Raw genomic sequence first — 23,014 nt, forward strand, 5'->3', positions numbered from 1 at the left:
ACAAAACATCCTGCAACTGCAGCACGTTTACTGCCAAGCATGTTGCGGGGGTTTTGGGTGCTTTGTTCAAGCACAAGCACTTTGTTCAAGCACAGGTACAAAATGGCACTGAGGCATAAAATGAACTCAGGTTGGCTATCATATTCCTAACTCCTCTAAGCATAATGTCAAAGCATTGATTCAATGAGACCCTTTTAACTGGATAAGGGGTTATACAAGGGATTGTAGTAGGATCTCATATACATCAGTTTAACAGAGGCTACAAAGTTTACAAAGTGATTATCCAATTAAGAACACAAGGGCCAATCAAGAGCCCGAGAAAAAGCAGGATGAGGGGACCACCCAGTCCAGTGATAAGGGTAGCTACCCAAGGGCTCCAATTGAAGCTATGAGTTTTTACTTTCCTTTTCCTTCTGATATCTATCTTGATTTTCCTTGACCTTTTTAAGGGTATCATGGATTACACCAGACTTGGCATAGAAACAACATGGCTCCTGTAGAGCAGCACATAATCCTCCTTTTGACAAGAGCACTATATCAAGTCCCCTTTGATTTTGGAGGAACATCTCAGCTAGTGACCCTACTTGGGAGTGAAGAATCTCAATGGCATATTGCAGGCTTCCTAGGTCAATGTCTACCTGTTGTGCCAAAGCTCAGAGTCCAAGTTCTCCTCTATGCAATGCAGCAGTTCCAAGTGCTGCTGAGCCAGCTACCCCTAATCCCAATAAAATTGGAATGACTAAGGGGTTGCTCACTTCTGACTGTATGGTAGTTCTAGGGATGCTATGAAATCCAATCCCTGTGGTCCTCTGTACACATAAACTTGAGGAAGAACTCACATCAGGATGCACAAGACTTCAGGTCTAGTATCTCCCTCAGGAATTCTGACACACCTAGTGAGTCCTGAGGTACAAGCTAGATAAGTGCTGTTATGGGAAAAATAAGCCTTCAAGGTCTCCAGAGTCATGGTTTGGCTACACACATCATGGAAAGTGGAGTTACTCATATCATAAGAAGTGACTAGACAGGTTGCATTTCCATAATCTTCACCAATTGTCAAGGAGGGCTTTGCAGAAGTGCATGCTAAGGCAGTTCTTGAGGCTTTTATTGAGCCCCAACCCCCCCCCCCACACACACACACACTCATAACAAGGAGGTTTTGCTTTTAGTCAGAGCCAACAGTCCTGAGCCAGGTTTGGTTGAGTCAGGTTTAACATAGTGTAGATGGCTCCCAGCATGGAGAAAAGGGAGGAAGGCAGTACATGTGAGGGGTCTGCTTTATTGGTAGCTAAGAGCAGATGCTTCAAAAGAGGAATAATAGGGTGAGGCTCAAGTAAGGGGTCCTTTACCTTCATTAAGGGTCCTATTGACTGTCTCATTGCTTGGATTAGCAACCAGGTTTGAAAGGTAATGATTTCCCCTGCATCAGGTATTAGTCCTCCAGGGAAACAGAAGCAGAATCCCAAGTTCCATCTTGTGCCATATTTAGAGTCCCAAGGCCTTTGTATCAGAACTGTGACTTGGCTCCCATGTTTTGTAACTATGATATCACTAGTGACATTTGGGCTCCCACTGTAGAAGGCAATCTTTGCACAGCACCAGTTAGGGCAGTAGAAATCAGTTGGGGACCAACAACACTGCTGTCCAAATAGACTGAACCCTGTACACCTATAAAAGTCTTGGCCTCCCAGGTTTGGGAACTGATAGTAGTAGCTTCCCCAATTTCTTCTAATTTACAGAGATCAACCTCAGGCAACCTGAGAGGACGCCAGGGGTGGAAGGTACCAAAAGTGACATTACTTAGAATTTCTCATGAGCTAAAGGATGTGAGGAGAAAAGAGTGCAACTCTGCCCATTGTATTTCCCCAGAGATCAATCTCGTCAGCACAAAGACAATAAGGACAAATGTCACAATCATGATGGGACTAGCCTTAGCGTTAAATAATTGGGTACCAGCTCATCGGTCCACAGTTTCACCCAGTTGACACGTGAAGAGTGAACCCATGTCTAGATTGCATCAACCTTGAGAGCTGAGGGTGTAATGAGGATGACTGTGTTGGATCTCGTCCAGGCTGGAGTCAGGCCTTCACTTTGAAAAGCCTTGATGAAGACAGTACACCAGGTTGGAATGGATGGCATAGCGTAGAGCTGAGCAGGGGCTGAGTAGCTCATATCTGGGAGTGAACAGTATTCTATACCTGTTGGAGAGAATGGAGATACTATACCCTGTAAGTCCTGGGGCCCAGGCCCCAGCTTTCGCTGACAAAGAGCCAAGCTTTTCCAGAGGGCCGCCAAGGCGCTGGCCGAGGTGCCGACCAGCGCGTGTGGGCGCAGGCGCTTGACTGTCTTTCGGACGCGGGTCTGCGCCAGCACTTGGGCGCTCACCGGCAGGGCGCAGAGTTTCCGCAAATACCTGGCAAGCCTGTCTGGGTCGCTGGTGGCCAGCAGGCGGCCTCGCAGCTTGCGCACTGCTGGCCCCACCCGCTCCTCCGTCGCCCCAGCCCTGGCCATCTGCCTCCATCCAGGCCTCCCCTTCCCTGCAGGGCCCACTCGCTCGCTCTCTGGCTGGCTCCCTCCGGCTGCTTCCGCCTGGCTTCCCTGGGTCACTGAGCTGGCCCGAGCGGTTTCCTGTAGGCGCGCTGGGGTGGTGGTGGTTGGGGGTGGGGGTGGGGGTGGGGGCGCGGGCAGCGGGAGGACGGCCCGCGTATCCTCGCGGCTCACCGCCGGCTGGGAGGTCACCTGAGTGTCCTCGGGGTGCGTGTGAGGCCTAGGCCTGGAATCACCCGTGCGCCGGGCGTGCTGTGGATGTGCACTTATCGACGCTAGAAGCCTTGCCGAGGTCTGGCTGTCTGGCTTGCTTCTTTGTACCCTGATACAATAAGTCATTTTACCGTTTCTCTGAAAAGGGATAACATATTCTTACTCTTTCCTAGAATGCAAAAATGGGCTCTCATTTTTCAAGACTGTGCTAATATTGTAATGAACCAGCCAGTCTAACTACTTAGGCCATAGAATCCTTCCGTAGTAACCCTCCTGCGATGATAACTTCTGTCCACACTTACCTTTGGCCTTACCAAATTTTAGTGGTTTTCATTAGTTTCATTTCTATGTGGCTGGCACTGTCTGTGTCTCTCTGTCTCTCTCTGTCTCTCTCTGTCTCTGTCTCTCTCTCTCTCTCTCTCTCTCTCTCTCTCTCTCTCTCTCTCTCTCTCTATATATATATATATATATATATATCTTTCTCTCTCTCTCCCTCCTAATGGAATGCGCAAATCCTTGTTTCCACTGATAATTTTTTCCTCCAAATCTCTAACACCTTAAATAGGACCAATACATTGTAGGGCCTCAAAAATATATCTCAAATGAATGGATAAAAGAATACTTCTTATAATTTCCCCATTTAATTTGTTATTTAGTTTTCTTTTCTACTTAAGTTTTTACAACATTGAAGAATTCTTGAATAATTGTTTTGGCATAAATAAATTTTACATGGAAGGGAATAATTAATTTTAAATGAGTTATGTAGATATTAAATATACTTTGCAGAGTACTAATAAAAGTTAGGAAATGTGAAGTCTGAAAAACTTCATAAATCCAATAAGAGTTAAATGAGCATGAGTTCTCTTATATGAGTAACCCCTTATATAAATAAACAGCAAAACAAAAGATACACAACAGGAAATAGGGAGACAGATTGCAAAAACGGGACCAACAGGTCTCCACCTGGAGGGAAGGTAGGAGGAGAGAAGTGGATGAAAACAATTAAGATGTGTTGTGTACATGTACCAACTCCCTATTAGGAATTATTATGTGCTGCAAACTTTTATGAATAAAAATGAAATAAAATGAACACTGTATGAGATTAGGAATTTTGTATTCCTGATTACATGGTTCCTTGCACCAGCGGCATTTAATAAATATTTGTTAATTGAATAAATAAAAGATAAATGGTAGGTGGAAACCTAAAAATATTTTAGGTAGAAGATAGCATGCAAAAAGAAAAAGTATGTATAAAATTTTACAAACAAAAATATTCAGAGATAAAGAGCAATTTTAGGTAGATTAAGAAACTTTTGACTGAAATTGAGGATTGTGAAGGGAGAAAGTGGTAAAAGCTCATTTGAGAAAGGCCTTTGTTAAAAACTACTTAAAATATAGAATCTCCAAAAGAGAGTATTTCCTGGATGTGATATTGACATGTGTGTGCATGTGCGTGTGTGTGCATGCATTTGTGTCAGACATTGTGTGTATATGTGTGTGTTGCTGGTTACCTAACCCAGGATTTCATTCATGCTGCCATTGAGCTATTCATGAGCCTAAGAAAGCATATTTTGCTTTTGTTGCCTTTGCTACCTTGTGCTAGTCATGTTGTTTCTCTTCTGTGATACCTGTTTTCCATCCCTGCCTTAGAGCCAGATGATTATGGAGTGAAATCTCTACAAACTATAAGCCAAACAAACCCCTTCCCATCTAACTCTGGATGTCATTTGGTCTCAGCAATGAGAAAAGTAACTAACACAGTAACCCAGACTTCATTCATTGTCCCGTTTTTACAAGCTCTTGCTCCATCCAGTAGACTTGTGGAAGTCAAGTTTGTGACCATCATGAACAGTGCTGCTGTGCACATTTTAGCATACGTATCATGGGTCACAAAAAATACATTTCTCTAGGATGTAGAGTGTATGGTCACAGGGAAGTTTCAGGAATGGAATGACATACAGAGAAAATGTATTCTTAACCACAAGCTAATGAAAAGGTTTTCATTATGTACACACCATCCTCCTACTTCAGCCTCCTGAGTGTGGGATTACAGAACTCTATAAATGATTGTACAGGAACCCAGAGCTTCAATTACCACTTCGATGAAGACTGGACATGAATGTACCTGAGGCCTCTAGTCTGAATTCCGTATATACTTTATCAAGAGAAAAGATTCACATCAAAACAATTAGAAAAGAAAAAAGTGAAGTCACAACAGACATTGTTGAAATACAGAAAATAGTTACTAGTATGAAAAATTGTATTCCAATAAATTGGAAAATCTTGAAGAAGCAGATTCCTAGACTCATATTAACTACCAAAATTAATACAAGAAGACATAAAAATTCTGAACAATCCAATAACAAGCAATGAAATTGAGGCAGTAAGAAAAAAACTACCAACTAAAAAGCCCAGGACCTGATGATCTCACTGCTGAATTCTACAAAATGTTTTAGGAGGTTGTAATACTAATACTCTTAAAATCCCCAATAAATTTCAAAGGACAGTACTCCTTTGAAACTCATTTCTGAAAATCAGCATCACTCTGATACCTAAACTAGATAAAGACCTAACTTAAAAGGGAAGCAGGTGAATCTCCTTAATGAACATACGATGAAAAATTTTTCAATAAAATGTTGATAGTTAGAATGTGACATATCCAAAGGATTATACCAAGTAGGTATATGACCAAGTAGGTTTCATCCCCAGGTTTCAAGGATGGTTCAAAATATGTATTTCTGTAAATGTAATACAGTGCATAAACAGAAGGAAGGACAAAAACCACATGATCATATATGCAGAAAATGCTTTTGACAAATTTCAACATCATTCATGATAAAAACCATAAAGAAAAAATATGTATAAAAGGACCTTACTTGAGTTTGATAAAAGCCATTTATGGCACACCAATGGCCAATGTAATATTAAATGGGGAAAATAGAAAATTTTCCTCTAAAAGCAGAAATGCCCACCAGTATCACTTCTATTCAACATAGTACTTGAAACATTAGCCAGAGGTATTAGGCAAGAGAAAGAAATAACAGTGATAGGAATGGAAAAGAAAAAAGTCAAATCATTATTAGCAGATGACATGATCCTCTACATAGAAGATCCAAAATATTTCACCAAAACATTCTTAGAATTAATAAATACTCTCAGTCATGTGGCAGGATTTAAAAAAATCCACAAACAAAAGCCAATAGTGTTTTTGTACACCAATAATGAACTTACTGAGAAGTAAATTAGGAAAGCAATACCATTTATAATAGCATCAAAAGAAGTTAAATACCTAGGAGTTAACCTAATCAAGGAAGTGGAAAACATTTGCAATAAAAATTATAGTACTATGAAAAAGGAGATGAGAAGAGGACACCAGGAAATGGAAAGATATCACATATTCTTGAATAAATATTGTCAAATATTAGAAGTATGATTGACCATACTTCCAAAACCGATACATAGATATAATGCAATCTCAATCAAAATACCTACAGCATTCTTCACAGAACTAGAGAACACAATCTTAATATTCATACTGAACCAGAAGATACCCAGAATAGCAAAAGCAATCCTGGGAAACAAGAGGAAAACAGGAGGTGTTTACAATACCAGATCTCAAGTCATACTACAAAGCTACAGTGATAAATGTGGCATAATATTGGCACAAAAACAGACATGTGGATCAATGCCACAGAATAGAGGATGAAAACCCCAGGGACATTTGCCATTTTTTTCTTTGATAAAAAGGAAAAAATGTGTTAGAGGAAAGGTAGACTCTTTAACAAATGGTGCTGGTAATACTGACTATTCACATGCAGAAGATTGAAGCTGGTCCCTTATCTCTCACCATGTACTAAAGTAAAGCCAAACTGAATCAAACATCTAAATATTAAAACATAAACCATGAACCTACTAGAAGAAAAATAGGTAATACACTTGAAATAATAGGTACAGGTAAGGACTTTCTGAACAGAATTCTAATGGCACAGAAAATAATAGCAAGAATCAACAAATGGGATTATATTAAATTTAAAAGCTTATGCACAGCAAAGGAAGCAATCAACAGAGTGAAGAGACAGCCTACAGAGCAGGAAAAAAATTGCCAGCTATTCCTGAGACAGAGGACCAATATCTAGAACATATAAAGAACTCAAAAAATTAGACCACCCCAAATTAAAGATTTAATATAAAAATGAGCAAGTGAAATAAACAGACACTTCTCAGAAAAGAAAAGCACAAATGCACAATAAAAATGAAAAACTGCTCAACATTGCTGGACTTTGTAGAAAAGCAACTTATAACAACACTGAGTTTTCATTTTAAATGAGAAAGAATTGCAGTCATCAAGAAATCAAATAACAAATGCTGTTGTGGTTGTGATGTAAAAAGAATTCTTCTACTTTGCTGGTGGCAATTTAAACTAATACAATTATTATGGAAATCACTATGCAGATTTCTCAAATAACTAAAAATGAAATTCCATTTGACCCAGCTATTCCTTTTACAGGTATCTGCCAAAAAGACCAGTGACATCACTTTACAGCAATAAATGTATACCGATGTCTATAGCAACATAATTCACAATAGATGAATCCTAAAAGCAGCCTATCTGTCCATCAACACATGAAGGGATAAAGAAAATGTGGTATGCACACATAGTAAAATACCACTCAGCCATAAAAAAGGACACATTCAAGACATTTGTGGGAAAGTGGATACCTGGAAAACAATGTTAAGTAAAAAATGAGGCACAAAAGCTTAAATATTGTATGGTTTCATTTGAGTAATGCAAAGTAGAAATAAAGAGCAAATTACAAGATTGTTAGAAACAGTCTGGGATGTAGGCCTTTGGCCAATGGAAAGTGGTCCAAGTGACTGAGAGGGAGAGGAGGAGAGGGGAGGAAGGGGACATAGAAAGGTTCAAATGCATCACATGCATGTACCAAACACCCAGAATGACTAAATGTTATACATCTCAAACATGAGCTTAAAAATTAATAGACATGATTAGAAAGAGAATGGAGAAAGGGAATCTAGAGATGGAGGGAGGGAAGTGTGTGAACAGAGGAAGGGGAATTAAAAAGTCAAGATATGTTAAGTACATCTACCTACTCCCTAAGTGTACACTTCAGGTACTGCAAACATGTACTAATAGGACAACATTTTAAACATTAAAAATGATGACTTTTCCCAGTTAAAAACAAATAAAAAAGAAAGGCATATTTTTTTTTTTTACTAGAAATGCAGTAGAACCTGCAGTAATGAGCAATTCCAAGGTGGAGGATTTTTAGTCCTTCCAGGATAACTTGAAGACCATGGATGTGAGGTACAAGAGTGGAAAGTGCTCACATGAGCTGTTGTTAAAAAGATTGCCTGCTTTTCAAAATTTCTACTCAGGCTAGAATGACCTAAAAAATAATTCCATTCAATGATACTCAACCTTGGGTCCACATTAGAATCACCTACCAAGGGAGCCTTAAATAAGTAATAAGGGCTGGGCCCCACCTGCAAAGACACTCATTTAATATTGGTCTGCAGTAGGTTCCAGGCACTGGTAGTTTTCAGAATCTCCCCAGTTGAGTCTAACATGCAGCTGGAGATGAGAATCACTAGTTCAACCTGATCCTTTCTCTTTACAAATGAAGAAACTGAGACTGAAATTTCAGGGCCATACAGAATTTATGTGTTTAATGGTTACTAATGAATTAAGATTTAGCCCTTGGATTGTCTTTGCCAAGAAAGCTCCTAGAGTGAGTGGAGGGTAGGTACACTTCCAATAATAATCTACACATTTCACTCTTGTGCCATACACTGTTTCTACTCTATCTTTCTCACTATTGGGCTAGCTCTTTAAAGGTGAATTTTAAAATTTCTTTTAATGGCCGGGGATTTAGCTCAGCGGTTTTGCTGCCTGCTGCGCAAGTGGAAGGACCAGAGTTCGATCCCAGGTACCAAAAAAAAAAAAGAAATTTTTCTTTTAATCTTGTTTTCTCCTGTATGTAGCACTGGGCTCAGTAAAGGTTTGTTAAATAAAAGAAGAAATAAATGCTTCCAATCCGAACCTGAGGGAATTATGTTAGTGCTTTCTGCAAGTGTCTCCCTGTATTCTTTTTTTTTTTTTTTTTTTTTTTTTTTGGTACCAGGGATTGAACTCAGGTCCTTGCGCTTTCCAGGCAGGCTGCAGAACCACCGAGCTAAGTCCCCGGCCCATTCCCCCTGTATTCTTGCTCTTCAGATGCTGACCTAAAATTTGAGATGTGGAGAATTTTTGGTTCAACTCTTCTTCCACTGAGGCACTAAGGCAATTTTTGACTGGCCATCCACACTCAACTATTCTTTTCATTTCTGAAGAATAATACAAAATTCCACACATGGGATCCAGTGTTCTCAACAGCAAAGTCACTTATCTAGCTTTATTTTCTAGAATAAATTTCAAATTATTTCATATTCCTCCCCCCAAAAGGCTTTATAATCACAGGTCAATTGTTTTCTCTCTCTCTCTCTCTCTCTGGAATTCTCTTCTTTCTGCCCCTTTTCCATCCAACTGAGTCCTATCCATCATTTAAATTTCAGCTCAAATATCTTGTCTCTTGTGAAACCTTTCCCTGACCTCTCAGACTGAACAGATCACTTCCTATTTTATGCTCCCTTATGATGCAGGACACTGTACTACAGCCAATGGGATTTGGGTATGGGAGTGGTAATATTCTTGATGTCTAATAAATGTTTGTTGATTAAAGTCAAATAAAATCCTATTAATTTTTTTCTGAGGTATTGTCAGGATTTGAATAGCATAACTACAAAAAGAATCAAAAGCAGATAGCTAAACTAGCAATAAACAAAACAAAAAAGCATACTTTGTTTTAGGGTTTTTTTTTTTTGGTACCAGGGATCAAACTCAAGACCTTGCTCTTGCAAGGCAGGCGGCAGCACCACTGAGCTAAATCCCCAGCCCAAAAAGCTATATTTTGATACTCAATCTTGGTGCAATTAACTGGAATTTAAGACATTCAATGTAGTGGTAAAATTCTACTTCAGATGAGTTTTTAAACAGTTTAACAGTTTTTCTTAGTCAATGTAACTGTGACAAGAATATATTCCTTATTGTTAGAGTCCACTCAAGATTTAACATTAAATTCAGACTACTATGATCTCTTATTTTGGGAAAGGAATATTGACACTTGTAATCAAGGGATGTGTGTGTGTGTATGTATGTGCGTGTGTGTGTACATGTGTATGAGAGATATTTTGGTGTAACTCATATATTTAAAAATATCACAGCTAGTTCTCAGCATAGAGGATGTTGGAGGTTAAGCTAGGTGGTTACTTTCCACTATCCCATCCTGTTGTTCACAAAGCTCAATTCTACCATTTTATTTTCATTGAAGATAAACCATTTGATTTAATTGCCACATTTCTATCAATGGAGGATACTTTTTAATGTAACATGAAAAGTTATCCAAGAATAATTCTTTCCTATATTTCACCTCAGTGTAAATCTTTGAATGCTTCAGAAGTGATAATAAATCTCATCTAATTCACAGTGTTAACTATTTGGATTCAGCAAGAGTTAACTCTTACTATCACATCATTTTCCCTGTATGAGAAACTCTGCCCCCTCTATTTGGGTTATTTTTCCCACTTCTCTGGATCAAGCTTACCTGTTCTTGAAACTTCATCTCAGGCAAAAACTTATCCAGTAAGATGTTCAAGATGTTATCCAGTAAGATGTTCAAGATGTTCATAAACTGTTCCCCACAGTTTATATGCTAGTTCTCTTTATGCTTTTGACAAGCAGTTAACATGTTGTCTCCACATTTCCACATTTTTGATAGGCATTCATATGACTGTGTGGCCAGGCTCCAACATCTCTGAAATACCCTTCCAAACTGCTTTTTACATCTCTATTCATATGGCTAACTGGGGAACTACCAATTTCTTCTCACCATTGAATTTTCCAGGGCTGGTACACGACTTATTCTAAAACTATTATGATACAATATCCCTTCATTTTCAGCTTATTTTGGGGGGAGATGAGCTATTAATTCATGCCTTCACGGTCTTTTTCCCTCCATTTGAAAATTAATGAGTGTATGTATCTTATGAGTGGTAAATGGATAAATACTGAAGTAGAAGATATTGTTATTTTTCAGGATAAAGGTTATTATGCTGGATGGTCTTCAGATTTGGGTAAAAGATAAATCTTCAGAAGTGGGTTTGGAGCATGGGGAGTCCTGTGCATATAGTGGTTGAAGTCACAGGTGGAACAATACATTGGAATCTTCAGCATGTGATGGAATAGAGACCAAACTATCTTATAAATTTCTCTTCAGCTCAAACTTTTACTGGTGAGCTACCTCTGCTATTTTGTAAAATTTTCCTGTCACGCTGGAGATTTGCCTGAGACCTCTTGGCTCTTTGAACTTTTCCACTTTGGTGATAGTCAGTGCTGGCAGCATTGTATGAAACAAGATTAGCAAGACACAAATCAACTGTCAGTTCTCTAGGGCTCTATATTCAACACATGTTATAATTAAAAATTTATTTTTGTCCATTTAAATTAAATTCATATGTCACACTAATCGTCTATTTTTTCCATCCTTTGTCCCTCAGCCCACTAACCTGAAGGATAGAGATGAATACATCTGCTGGGGTTGAGGGTGGGGAGCATTTTCCAAGGGCTGGTGAAGTAAAGCAGAGGAAGAGAATAAGATCTTGTGTGTTATTCGTTACTAACATTTGTTTCTCTGTGGAAGGTAGAGGGCAGGCAAATCCTCACACTCACATAAGATTAACTTACTATTACTATTGTTAAATGACTGAAGTGGGGCTAGAGTTCTGGGAGCTTTTAAGACTTGCTCTGTAGGGTTGGTTTGGGGACTGAAAACAGGAATTGAGAATAGTTTCCTCCTTAGGACTTTCAGCCATAAGTCATTCTCTGATCCATATATATATCCCTTTCTATTTACATAAAAATTTAAAAATTCCCTTCTCTGGTCTTCCAATTTCCCCAAATATGTACAAATTTGTGGATAGATAGAATTGGGAATATCTTCACAACCATTGTTTTAGGATTAATTACTTAATCTCTGACAGTCTTAGTTTCCTTATCTGTAAAAACAGCATAATAATAATTATTTTTTGGAGTTGGTCAGATGAATAAATTTGGAAAATGAGATAATATGTGTCAAAATCCTGGCATAGTGCCTGGAATTTAATTGAAGATTTATAAGTTATTGCAATTGTTAAGTAGTGTGTTAGTGCTGTGCTCTGGCCCCCTGTAAAGGACCAAAGATGTTATGAATGTCACTGGAGAGTGAGCAAAGATTTTCCTTTCTAACTACTTCACAGCAATGATGAAACAGTAGTTAACTGGGCAATTTTCAGGCAAAGGACAGAATGATGGAGAGGAAGAGAGATAAATCTAAGGAAATATCTTTCATTTCTAAATCCAAGAGGAAAAGTTGCTGCTTGGTGCTTCATGGTGAAGCTGTAAAATTATTGAATTTCTAAAGCTTCAGAATGAAAGGTACGCTTTGATCATGTTGATATTTTAATCCTAAAATTTCAATTTCAAATGTGCCCTACTTTATTAGCAGCAATAAAGATTTACACTTTAGAATTCTATATGTTTTCAAAATCCTGTCACATAAAAATTACCCTGTTTACCACAGTTCTGTGGGAGCAAAAAGGAAAGCCTTCCTTTTTCCACTCTCCTCAGAAGGAATGAAGATTGTAAAGAGGGAAAGCTTCCTGTCTTTCAGATCACATTTATAACCTTGAAAAGGATCCAAATCTTTTTTTTTTTGTTCTTTATAGTGGACTGAATCAACACTTACAAATATTTTTATTTCTGAAGCAGTATAATGTAATATAGTATAACTACAATTACTTACATATAATATTAATAAATTCAGCTTTGAATATGCCCAATGGCATGATTTGAAAGAACTCATAGACCATTCAGTGACATCTCTAAATCTCATGCTACCTGAGGGGGTGGCAGTAACAACACATGACACTGACATAGATCTGTTGTAAATATTGTGGTGTTGGTAAGCGGTTATTGATGGGTTCTAGTGCATAAGTTTTATGGAGTGCTGAATGTTTGATTATTCAAAAGCAATATTATTAATTGAATTTTAAGTAAGTTTTTTATTTAAAAGTTAAGTATGATGATATCCTCTGTTGAATGGATAATTTAATAAAATGGTTGAGTCTTAACTCATGGTCAGGGCAATGATGTAATGTATATGATTTATTTTCCTCATGTTTTTTAAATTTTTAAAATATAGTTTTAAACAACTCTTTCTTTTTCCCTTTATTTCATTTTAGAATTCTGGCTGGAAATCTGCCATGGGATATAACACATATTTGGACAAAATATCATGGAATGTTTTAATTTTGGTTAAAGTTACATTAGTTTAGCTGTAATTTATAATAATTATGCTTCCATAAACCCTTCTTAATGTTTGACTTTAAAATAATTGTAATTACTCATATCAAAATATATGTATAAACTGGCTTATACTAGATATAAAAAGTACTTGATCTAGAATATTCTAGTATAAAAAGCTGACTTTAAAAAAAATCCTGTATATTAATATAAATATTCTAAATCTGTTTTTTACTTAAGTCATCAAATATCCTATTTAGTTTTTTACACTTTAAAACTAACCTGTAAAGATTTTCTTTCATTTATTTGACTATCTTAACTTAAAATTTATAGACATTTCAAAATAGCACTTTGTTTCCTGTATGATAAGACACAAAGAGAAACAACAACTATATTTCAAATAACATCCTCTCCAGCACAGTGCCAGTAATTCCTTATTTTCTGTAATACCTCTGGTGACTGGAATCATTAATCCCATGTTTTGAAAATTATTTAAGATTGAAGGTGCCACAGTTGTACATATTGGTTCAGTCTCTAGAGCCCTAAGAAAAGATTTAGTTCATTTTCAAAAGAATTTTGCAGGTAGGAGTCCAAATGAATTTTCAACTAGGCCTCAACTTTTTTGAAACCTACTGATGCTGAATAGTCTCTTACTGGTTGCCATGCCAACTGATACCTGAGGAACACTCTGCAGTGTGTTCATCCCCTAGAAAGCTTCACCAGATATCTTCAACAAATTGCTATGAAAAGGCTTTGGTCTGTCAGTCTTGTTAGGAGATAAAAATCAGGCTAAGATATGTCCCTGCCTCCACTTCTGATAAAACCAACCCATAAAATATGTAGACTTGTTCTACTCTCACAATAAACCAGTAAAATCTTTTACCCCCACCCTAACTCTCCTTATTTCCTGTAGCAGGATTTTTAAAGTATTTATGATCTTATTTCTACATGAAGCAGAGGCCATTATGTGTTGCAGCTGATATTGTCTGGCTGAGCAAAGGGAGAAGCATCTGGCTGGCAGCAAGGAAGGACAGCAAGTTGATAAATTATTGATCTACATAAATCAACACCCTTTAAATATTGGTCTTTTAAAGAAAAAAGTTTTTATGTTCTTTCAGGTTGAAAAGTGTTAAGATGATAAATAAAGACTCAGCAGCATCATGATTTCATATTTCTAATCAAACATATGCAGGCATCACATGAATATACATAGTATATGCTCTAGGTTTGGGACTCAAATGTCCAAATGTTGTTTCTTAAATAAAAAATTAGGCATAAAACAGTTTTTCAAAGATATTTATAATTTTAAAATATTTTCCTACCTTTATATTACTGGAATATTAATACATTTTCCTTAATGAAAATGAAAAAAAAGTATTGTCTGAGGATTGGTTTCTTTAAAAAGAGACAAAAGGAGACCTGGCAAACAGGGTCCACATGGAATATTATTTACATCCACCAGTTGGCATCTGTATGTTAAAATTGTAGGTTTTTATGTGCAAATGAATCATTAACTGTCAAATTACCTGTTTGCATATGCAGTTATTCCAAGCAGTACAAAAATGTGTGGAATTTGCATATACAATTGAGGCTTAGGCATTTATGAAGATTGATTTTAAAATAGGAATTCAAAATCTTACTGCTAATTAACAAGACAAGGAATTACCAAATTGAATCCAAAATGTATTTTGGGCTACGTTATTGTATTACAGTTCAATTTCAAAGCCCAGACAAAACACTTGAATTTGAGATTAATCAGCCAAAAATGTGTTATCTATTTGTAGTTCCAGGGTCATATGGCTTTGTTATTTTGAGTGTGCATGTATGTGTGTGTGGTTGTGTATGTGACAGTCAATTTGATATGTTTCCATTTTTGCATGTGCAGATGAAACATTTTTGGAAATACAAGATAAAGCTTATTTTCTTATTTTGTAAAATTTTTTTCAGGATTTCAGTTAATTTATTATCAAATAATCTGTATAAAATAATTTAAAATTTCCTTTTCATTTTTTTATTTAGTTTAGGCCAGTTTTAGAATCAGTTTGATTGATTTTTGTCCAAGATTTCAAAGCTGACCATTTGTGACATACTTCTTATCAAAGAACTGCAAAATAGAAGTCTGGGAAAAATATATATAAATAAAATGAATTAACAATATTAATATGGAGAATATTTGGTCATTTTTAGTAGACTATACACATAATTTTACCCAGATATAAGATAAACCATTACCCTATGAATCCAAAGGCCTAATTAAAAAGAAATAGAAAATAATATAATGTATTTTTCAGAAATAAAATGACTTTTTTGAAATTAAATTAAATTTTGGTACAGTTTATGTATTCCCTTTATATAAATTCTCAAATAGCTGTTGAGATATTTTAGTTGTTTTAAAAGGAATCTTGCAAGTTGTTTATTTTGGAGAAATTGTGAAACAAAAGAGGGAAAAAAAGCAAATAATAGAGGTTTTGTCATCATTTTCATCAGCTAGCAAAACTCTTGAAGCCAGTGTTAAAGTCCAAGATTATAATCTGTTTTTCTTTTTTTTTCTTTTTCTTTTTTTGGTACCGGGGATCAAACTCTGGACCTTCCACTTGAAAGGTAGGTGGAGGAACCACTGAGCTAAATCCCCAGCCAAGATTATAATCTGAAACACATACCATACTCATCAGTCATTGGCAGTTGGAAGTCGGATTGGTAGGTACAAAAGTGGAAAAGATAAAACCTGGATATGCTTCTATAGCTGTGAATTCATTATTTCCCCCAAATACTCTCATCTAGTAGTTGATTAAACCTGTGACAATAGTAATTACTAATAGTGTAAATTATAGAAACAAATACTGAAAATCTCTGAGCCCCAGTTTCATCACTTCAAAATAATCTAGTATAAAGCACTTTGGGAAGCTGAGCCAGGAAGAGCACATGTTTGAGGTCAGTCTTGGCAAAAATAGTAACTTAGAGAAACTCTGTTCATTAAAAAGTTGGAGGGTTGTGAAGCCTGGGGATGTAGCACAGTGCCGAGATCCCAAGCATATTTGTACACTCCTTGGACACACACACACACACATACACACACACACACACACACAATCTAGTATAAGAAGTGTAATATGCATTAATACTTCAAGTATTTCTAAAATTGATTAAATGCATCTTGATCATATTTCTTTGGTTGTCATTAACCTTCTTTCCCACTATGTGGAAACCCACATTTAGGAATCACAATAATGTAAATGTATTCTCTCACTTGAAATGGAATACTAATTCTTGTTGAAGTCTCTGCCACTTGGGGGCAGCTCACTTGACCTCTTCAGATTTTAAATCAAAACATTGGCCTAGGATTATTTTTTAAATTCCTTATAGCTATGGCAATCTATGAATAACTTGATTCATTTTAAATACTAGGTCTCCCCACATTTCTTCATATAGTTTGGATTCTCTAGAAGCAGATGCTGAAATGAAGTGTAGGGTAGGAGACATTATTAGAGATCAGTAACAATGGAAGGAATGAGATAGAAGCAATTTTGATCAGAAGGAGAAGTCAAACTGTGATCAGACTCAACAAAGCCAGGCTCAGATGAAACCAAGTTTTGACTATCAGTGTTTTCTCATGGGGAATGGCCCTTTACATATGGCTCCTACCTGCTTTCCTTGGTTACTGGCTGTGGCTTCCCTGAGGAGGGCTCAATTGTAGACATGGTGGCTCTCTGCGGCCAAAACAGACATACCATCCACTACCAAAGGAGGAGGTAGCTAGACATTATCTCCCAGCTGCATGCAATGACTGACTACCAAGACCTTTCTCAATGGGAAGTCTGGTTAGTGCATCTCTACTTCTACCTCCATTGGACTTCCTAAATATAAAAACACGTGACCAATAACTTCCTTGTAAGATAATATCTTTATTAGTTGTCAGGATTGCTTTGTGGCCAATCTACATTAATGTAACACTTTTTTTGAACTCATTTCTGGTCCTGGTATTTGTGAGAGTGATTTTTCATTGGCAGTGTTTTTGGCTGAAAATGTGACCAGAGAGAACATGAAGTGCTGCTTCTCAAGATAAGCCCACACATTTACTTCTAGAATCATTATGTCGGTGCTAAAGCAAATTTGTCCTTGACACATGAGCATGAAACATTTAAATTATTCATAGAGGTGTGGTAAAAACAGTGCATGTGCATGTCCTGTGTCTTCCAGTGACAGTGATGAATGGTAAACCTCCTCTCCAGAATCAACACTAGAGGACTTCTTATCTGAGAATGTCCCTTCCAAGAAGGCAAAGCCCATGAACAAATATGTTTGTCATAATTATCTCTACACAGATACTGGTGATGGCCTGCCTGATATCTTCTCTTACCCCCCTGAGATCATCTGTAGCTGTGGAAGAAAGTTTCCTGAAAGGCTGACCTCTTACCACCTCAAGGGCCTGCATTTTCCTACCTCCCCAAAAAAGGCCACTAAAAGGATAGCAGATAATAGTCCTTCCCCATTACACAATCCTCAACCAAAAGCAGGTGAGAGATTGTCTTTAACCCACACTCTCCCCTGAATCTTGATATTTTTTCAGAGTTTCTCTGAGTATCTCTAACAGAATCAAGACCAATTTCCTCCTGATATTTTTTCTCATTTTCCTCTCACTTTTCTACTTTTTTTTCTTCTTGTGATTCCTGTGGTTTCTACTAGAGTACTTCTAAGCATTTCCTTGTCTCAGTGCCTTGTATTGGGAAAATCCAAACTACAACAACCACTGTATCTTCAGTAACTTTGTTTCTGGAAATTAATAATTCAATAAATGTGTTCTTTATACTCAGATTGTGTTTAGGTCCTTTATGCTAGCTATGAAAAAATACCTTTTTATCGCTATGAGAAAATACCTGAGAAAGTCAACTTAAAAGAAGACCTGGTTTCTGAGTCTGCACTCCATGGTCACTTGACTCCATTGGTTTTGGGCCTGTGGCAAGGACAGCATATTATGGCAGGCAGCACATGGTAGAGGAGGAATGTTTCCTTCATGGTTTCTGAGAAACAAAGAGAAAAAGAGGAAGGGGCCAGTGTCTCAATATCCCCTTCAAGGCCTGTCCCAAATGGTCTAACTTCCTTTTAAGAGGTTCCATCACCTCCGAATAACTCTGTGACAGGCTGGCAGCCAAGCTGTTAGCATTTGGTTCTTTAAGAATAAACCTGTAACATCCTTTATTAGGGGTCTAATTTATAACTGATAGTAATGGACCTAGAGCCTAAAGAACCCAGGTTCTACTTCTCACAGTACCACTGAATTTGAGTTCAGGGTCCAGCATGTCCTTTTGCAATGTAACCTTTCCATGGGGAAGATTAAAAGGAGGGAGAGATCAATAGTTGCCAGATAAATCTCAGAGTAAGAGATCAAATGACACCGTGCATACATCTGAAAGAACCTGTATCATAAAGTGTCACACATAGTATTTGTTTTTTGTGCAAATTTCCTATAGTAGGTTCCAAGCACTTGAGATTATGTTGCAATTGGTTTTATGTTTTGAGATGGCTACAGTGTGGAGTCAGGAAGTGGAAAATGATGAATACTTGGTGAATATATTTGAAATGGGCAATGTTATATTTAAGACTATAAAAGTTGAACCATAAACAACTTTTCTATCAAGTGAATTATTATTCAGTTAGAAGAAAAGAATGAATACATTAAAATATTGGGGCTGAACTGGCTGGTGAGCTACTACTGGCTAATTGTTGAACAGGTAAGAGTAGGAGAGATAAATATTTGCTATATTCATTTGGGAAAATTAGAGAAGATGTAGAACCTGCTGGGCATTGTAAATACATTATATGCATACACAGAAATGTCATAAGGAAACATGTAAGTTTGTATAACTAATGTACACTAATAATTATAAACTCTTAAAAATTGATCCATTATGAAGGGATGTCTAGTGACAGCGAAGAACTTGGTGTGTCCTGGAGACACTGCATAAGGTGACTAGTGTGGAGCAGTAGTAAGATGCCATCATGAACATGTATAAAGAGTCCTCCATACTGGCCATGGAATATCATGGAGTCCTGGCTGTGAGAGACAGACCTCTGTTTCTACATCTGTGGTAGTGGATATGATAAAATAAGTCCTCACCTATGTATTAAGATTAAATATTATAATGCACATACAACACTTAGTGAGGTACCTGGCACTTACTATATTCTATATAGTATGTTCTTAATGCAATTATCATTGTTCTGTTGGTGAGTAGTAAATGTAGGTAACTTCTGTGGTTCAGGTATATTCTAATTTCCATTGAACATCTTATATTTGACTTCTGATTTCCCTCCTCATTTCCAAACCCAGTTACTACTTAGAAACAAATTAATAAAAGCAACAATTTAAAAGTCTATGGAGTTTTCAGAGGACTTATGATCACCATATATTTTTCCGAATTTAGAGAGGAAAAAGGCTTTAGTAAAAGGAATATTTTATTTACTAGAAAATGAATATTATTTTGCTTTCTAAGTTTCTAATGCACCTTTCATAAGCAAATTATGTCTCTGCATTCAGAGAAGGTTCAGGGAGATATGTTTTAGTGACTAGACAAATAATTTCTATAAATTTATTCATTGCATTGCATCCATCTTATTTACACATAAAAACCCACTGCAGTAATTTTGAGCAGAAACAAAATTGATTATATATTTGAATATCACACACAAAAAATGTCAGGTACTCATGCAGAGGGTTATTCTGCCCTCACAGCTACTTTCATTATATTCTTGTTAATGCAAGTTGGACATTTTGGTGAGTTGTTTCCAACATATAGTACTGAAAACATGGACTGATTATTATAATATGAAATTTTTGCTAAGAGAATTAACCTAAATTGCTTACTGTATTCCAAAATTGTTTTCAAGCTATTTAAATGCCTTTGAAAAACAAGTATTTTCTCATTAGTGCCAATTAAATTGGGTAAAGAAGGAATAAAGCATATATCATTATTCTATACTTCTGATATACATATTATGGTACTAGTAGCTGTATTTTTATGAGGTTATAGTATTCTTTGTGTTTTTAATGGAATAGTATGCTATTTTTGTAGATAAAACGTTTTTTATTATTTTAAAATTTGAAATATTTTATTTTTGTTACTGGGACTTGAACCCAGGGCCTCATGGATGCTAAACACTTGCTTTAACACTGATGTACACTCTGGCACACAAATGAATTATCTCCCATTTTTATCATTCTTAGATTAAAACTTTAATATATCCATCAACATAAAACACATGTCTATTTTCCCATTTGTATATTGCATAGAGGTAATAATTAAAAACTATAGCCATGGAAAAGATGAATGACAATTGAAAAACTAAAGCTTAACATTAGCTTTAAGGAAACAATTCAAGGAAATGCCACTAATCCCTTTTATATAAAATTCAAAAACAGGTAAAAGTAAATTATATTGTTTAAATTTGCATACTTGGTAGTAACACTATACAGGAAAACAAGGAATGATTATTAAAAGTGAAAGAGTTTTTGTTTCCATTTTTTCTTTTTCTCATATTTTTTTCTTTTTCCTTCTTGCCTTTCCCCTACCCCTTCCCACTTCCTCAATTCCTTCAGGCCTTGTCTTCCTATTTCACATTATCAATTATACATTTTGAACCTTATTTACACTTTCAGTTTCTCACACTAGAGAAACTATTTGGTATTTATACATGTGTGTCCTATTTATTTCACTTAAGAGTATTGCCTCAATGTGCATCCATTTAGCTATAAATATTTTGAGTTTCTCATTCTTTATGGCTGAATAGTACACCAATAAACTTAATGGAAGAAAGTGAAAGAGTAATAATTAGTGCCTTAGTCCACTTTCTGTTGCTGTTAAAACATATGACAGAAGTTTAGTCAACTCATAGTTCTAAAAGAATTCAAGAGCATGAAAGTGGCATTTGATGGTCATAACATGGCAGAAGGGGAAGCAACCATGCTGGTGAGATAGAACAAGAGAGGGAGGAGCTGAACTCCCCTTTTATTTGCAAACCATTCCTGTGATAACTAACCCACTTCCACAATGATGGCATTAATGTATTCATAAAGATAAAGGGCTTAGAGCTTGGTCATTTTGTAAAGGCCCACTTATTAATTCCTTTAAAAGAGTAATTAAATTCCAAGATGAGTTGTGGAGGGAACATTCAAACCAAGGAAATATTCTTCAGGTAGAAGAGAGAGAGAAGGTGTGATCAAGAGATGAGACAGCATCTACCAAACAATTACTTCCTTTCATACATTTCCTACCTATTTAACCCTCTCTACCTCTGATGAGTTAATATTATATTATGTGCCTGACTAATGCCTACCCAATCTGCTCTGAGTCCTTGTTAAATTCATTGCTTTGTAGTTTATTCTCTAATCTGTCAAGTTTTCTACTGTATCATTTCTATTATCATACAAACATAGAAACATCTCCATTTATTAAGAAGCAAAATAAAAACTGTTGTCTCAACATGTGATTTCATTTTGCAACTTTTTCATTTTTACTGTATTGCAAAATTCCTTCTTTCTTTGTGTACTTTCCAACTCTCCTCCATCTTCTTACCTGAAGTTAATCAAACTATCATTTTCTTTATTCCATTATGAATGTATCTAGCAAGTAGGATATAACTCCCATTAGATGAAATGTAAAGGTCTGATTTCAACTTTTATTTTATTCAAACTCTAAGCAGAATTTTCTATGCTTAGTCAAATTTTCAAGACCCACTTTCTCTATTTTTTGTCCTACACTACTGGAGCCTTATATTCACAGACACCGAATTTTTCTTTTTTCATCTAGACCTCTAAATTCAGACTTTTATTATTTTTTGCTATATTCACCTCATGATGCTTCTATTAAGGTTTACATCTTTAAATACTATCCATATACAAACACTTAAATTTTATATGACAACCAAAAAATTGCTTCTAAGTGGCAAACATCATTTTCCAAATTCTGATTTATCACCTTTATTTTAATTTCTAATACTTGTCTCAATGAAGCTAGGCCAAAATATAATTTGTAATTTCTACCTCCTGACTTGCCTTGTGAATCTTCTCATATCATCTCAGTTAATAGTTTTACATTTAATTTTATTTAAGCCACAAGCCAACGAATCATTGATTATTCTTTCTTTTTCCTTATACTTTATATGTACACTATAAAACAATTCATTAGCAAATAGCATTGTCTCTGTCTTCAAAATACATCACGAAATCAAATTTTTCTTTCTATGCTGGTTGAAATCTTTTTGAAACTAAGCAAGTGTTTCCATCATCCCCATCAATTATTCTTTGATCCAAACTAGTTGTTTTTGCTGGAAATTTTGTGATCATCTGTTCACTTTTCTCCAGCTAATATTCTTGTCCCATCTTTCTTTGACATTTTCAGAAGAATACAGTAATCTCTTAAAATTATACTAAAATTAATTAATTGATAATAATTTTATGTTTCAGGAGAAGGAGGTGAATGAAAAAACTATCCATAATTCCTGGTCCTATTGAACATTATTATTGAGTCCTGGCCAAAGTAAAAGCAAAACAAAAAAACAAAACCAAACAAAACAAATATAAAGATTAGAAAAAAAAGATGTCACCTGCCTCTATTCTCGAATAATATGACTTTCTACAAAGAAAAATTATACAGAATATTGAAAAATAGCAGATATGAGCATAAGTATCTCTGGTAAAAATTGGCCGGTTTTCCCTAATAAATATTCTCCAATTCTATTTTTTTCAAATTATTCTTACTATGTGTGTGCAATATATGATAATCACACTCCTTCTGGGAAGTTGGTACAAGTACATAACACATCTCAATTCCTTTTTTTCCCCTTCCACTTCCAGTGTAATAA

This window comes from Heterocephalus glaber, unplaced genomic scaffold (assembly GCF_053883595.1).
Source record: "Heterocephalus glaber isolate CG9 unplaced genomic scaffold, H.glaber_assembly_v1.0 deba00001060, whole genome shotgun sequence".
NCBI classification, from domain to species: Eukaryota; Metazoa; Chordata; class Mammalia; order Rodentia; family Bathyergidae; genus Heterocephalus; species Heterocephalus glaber.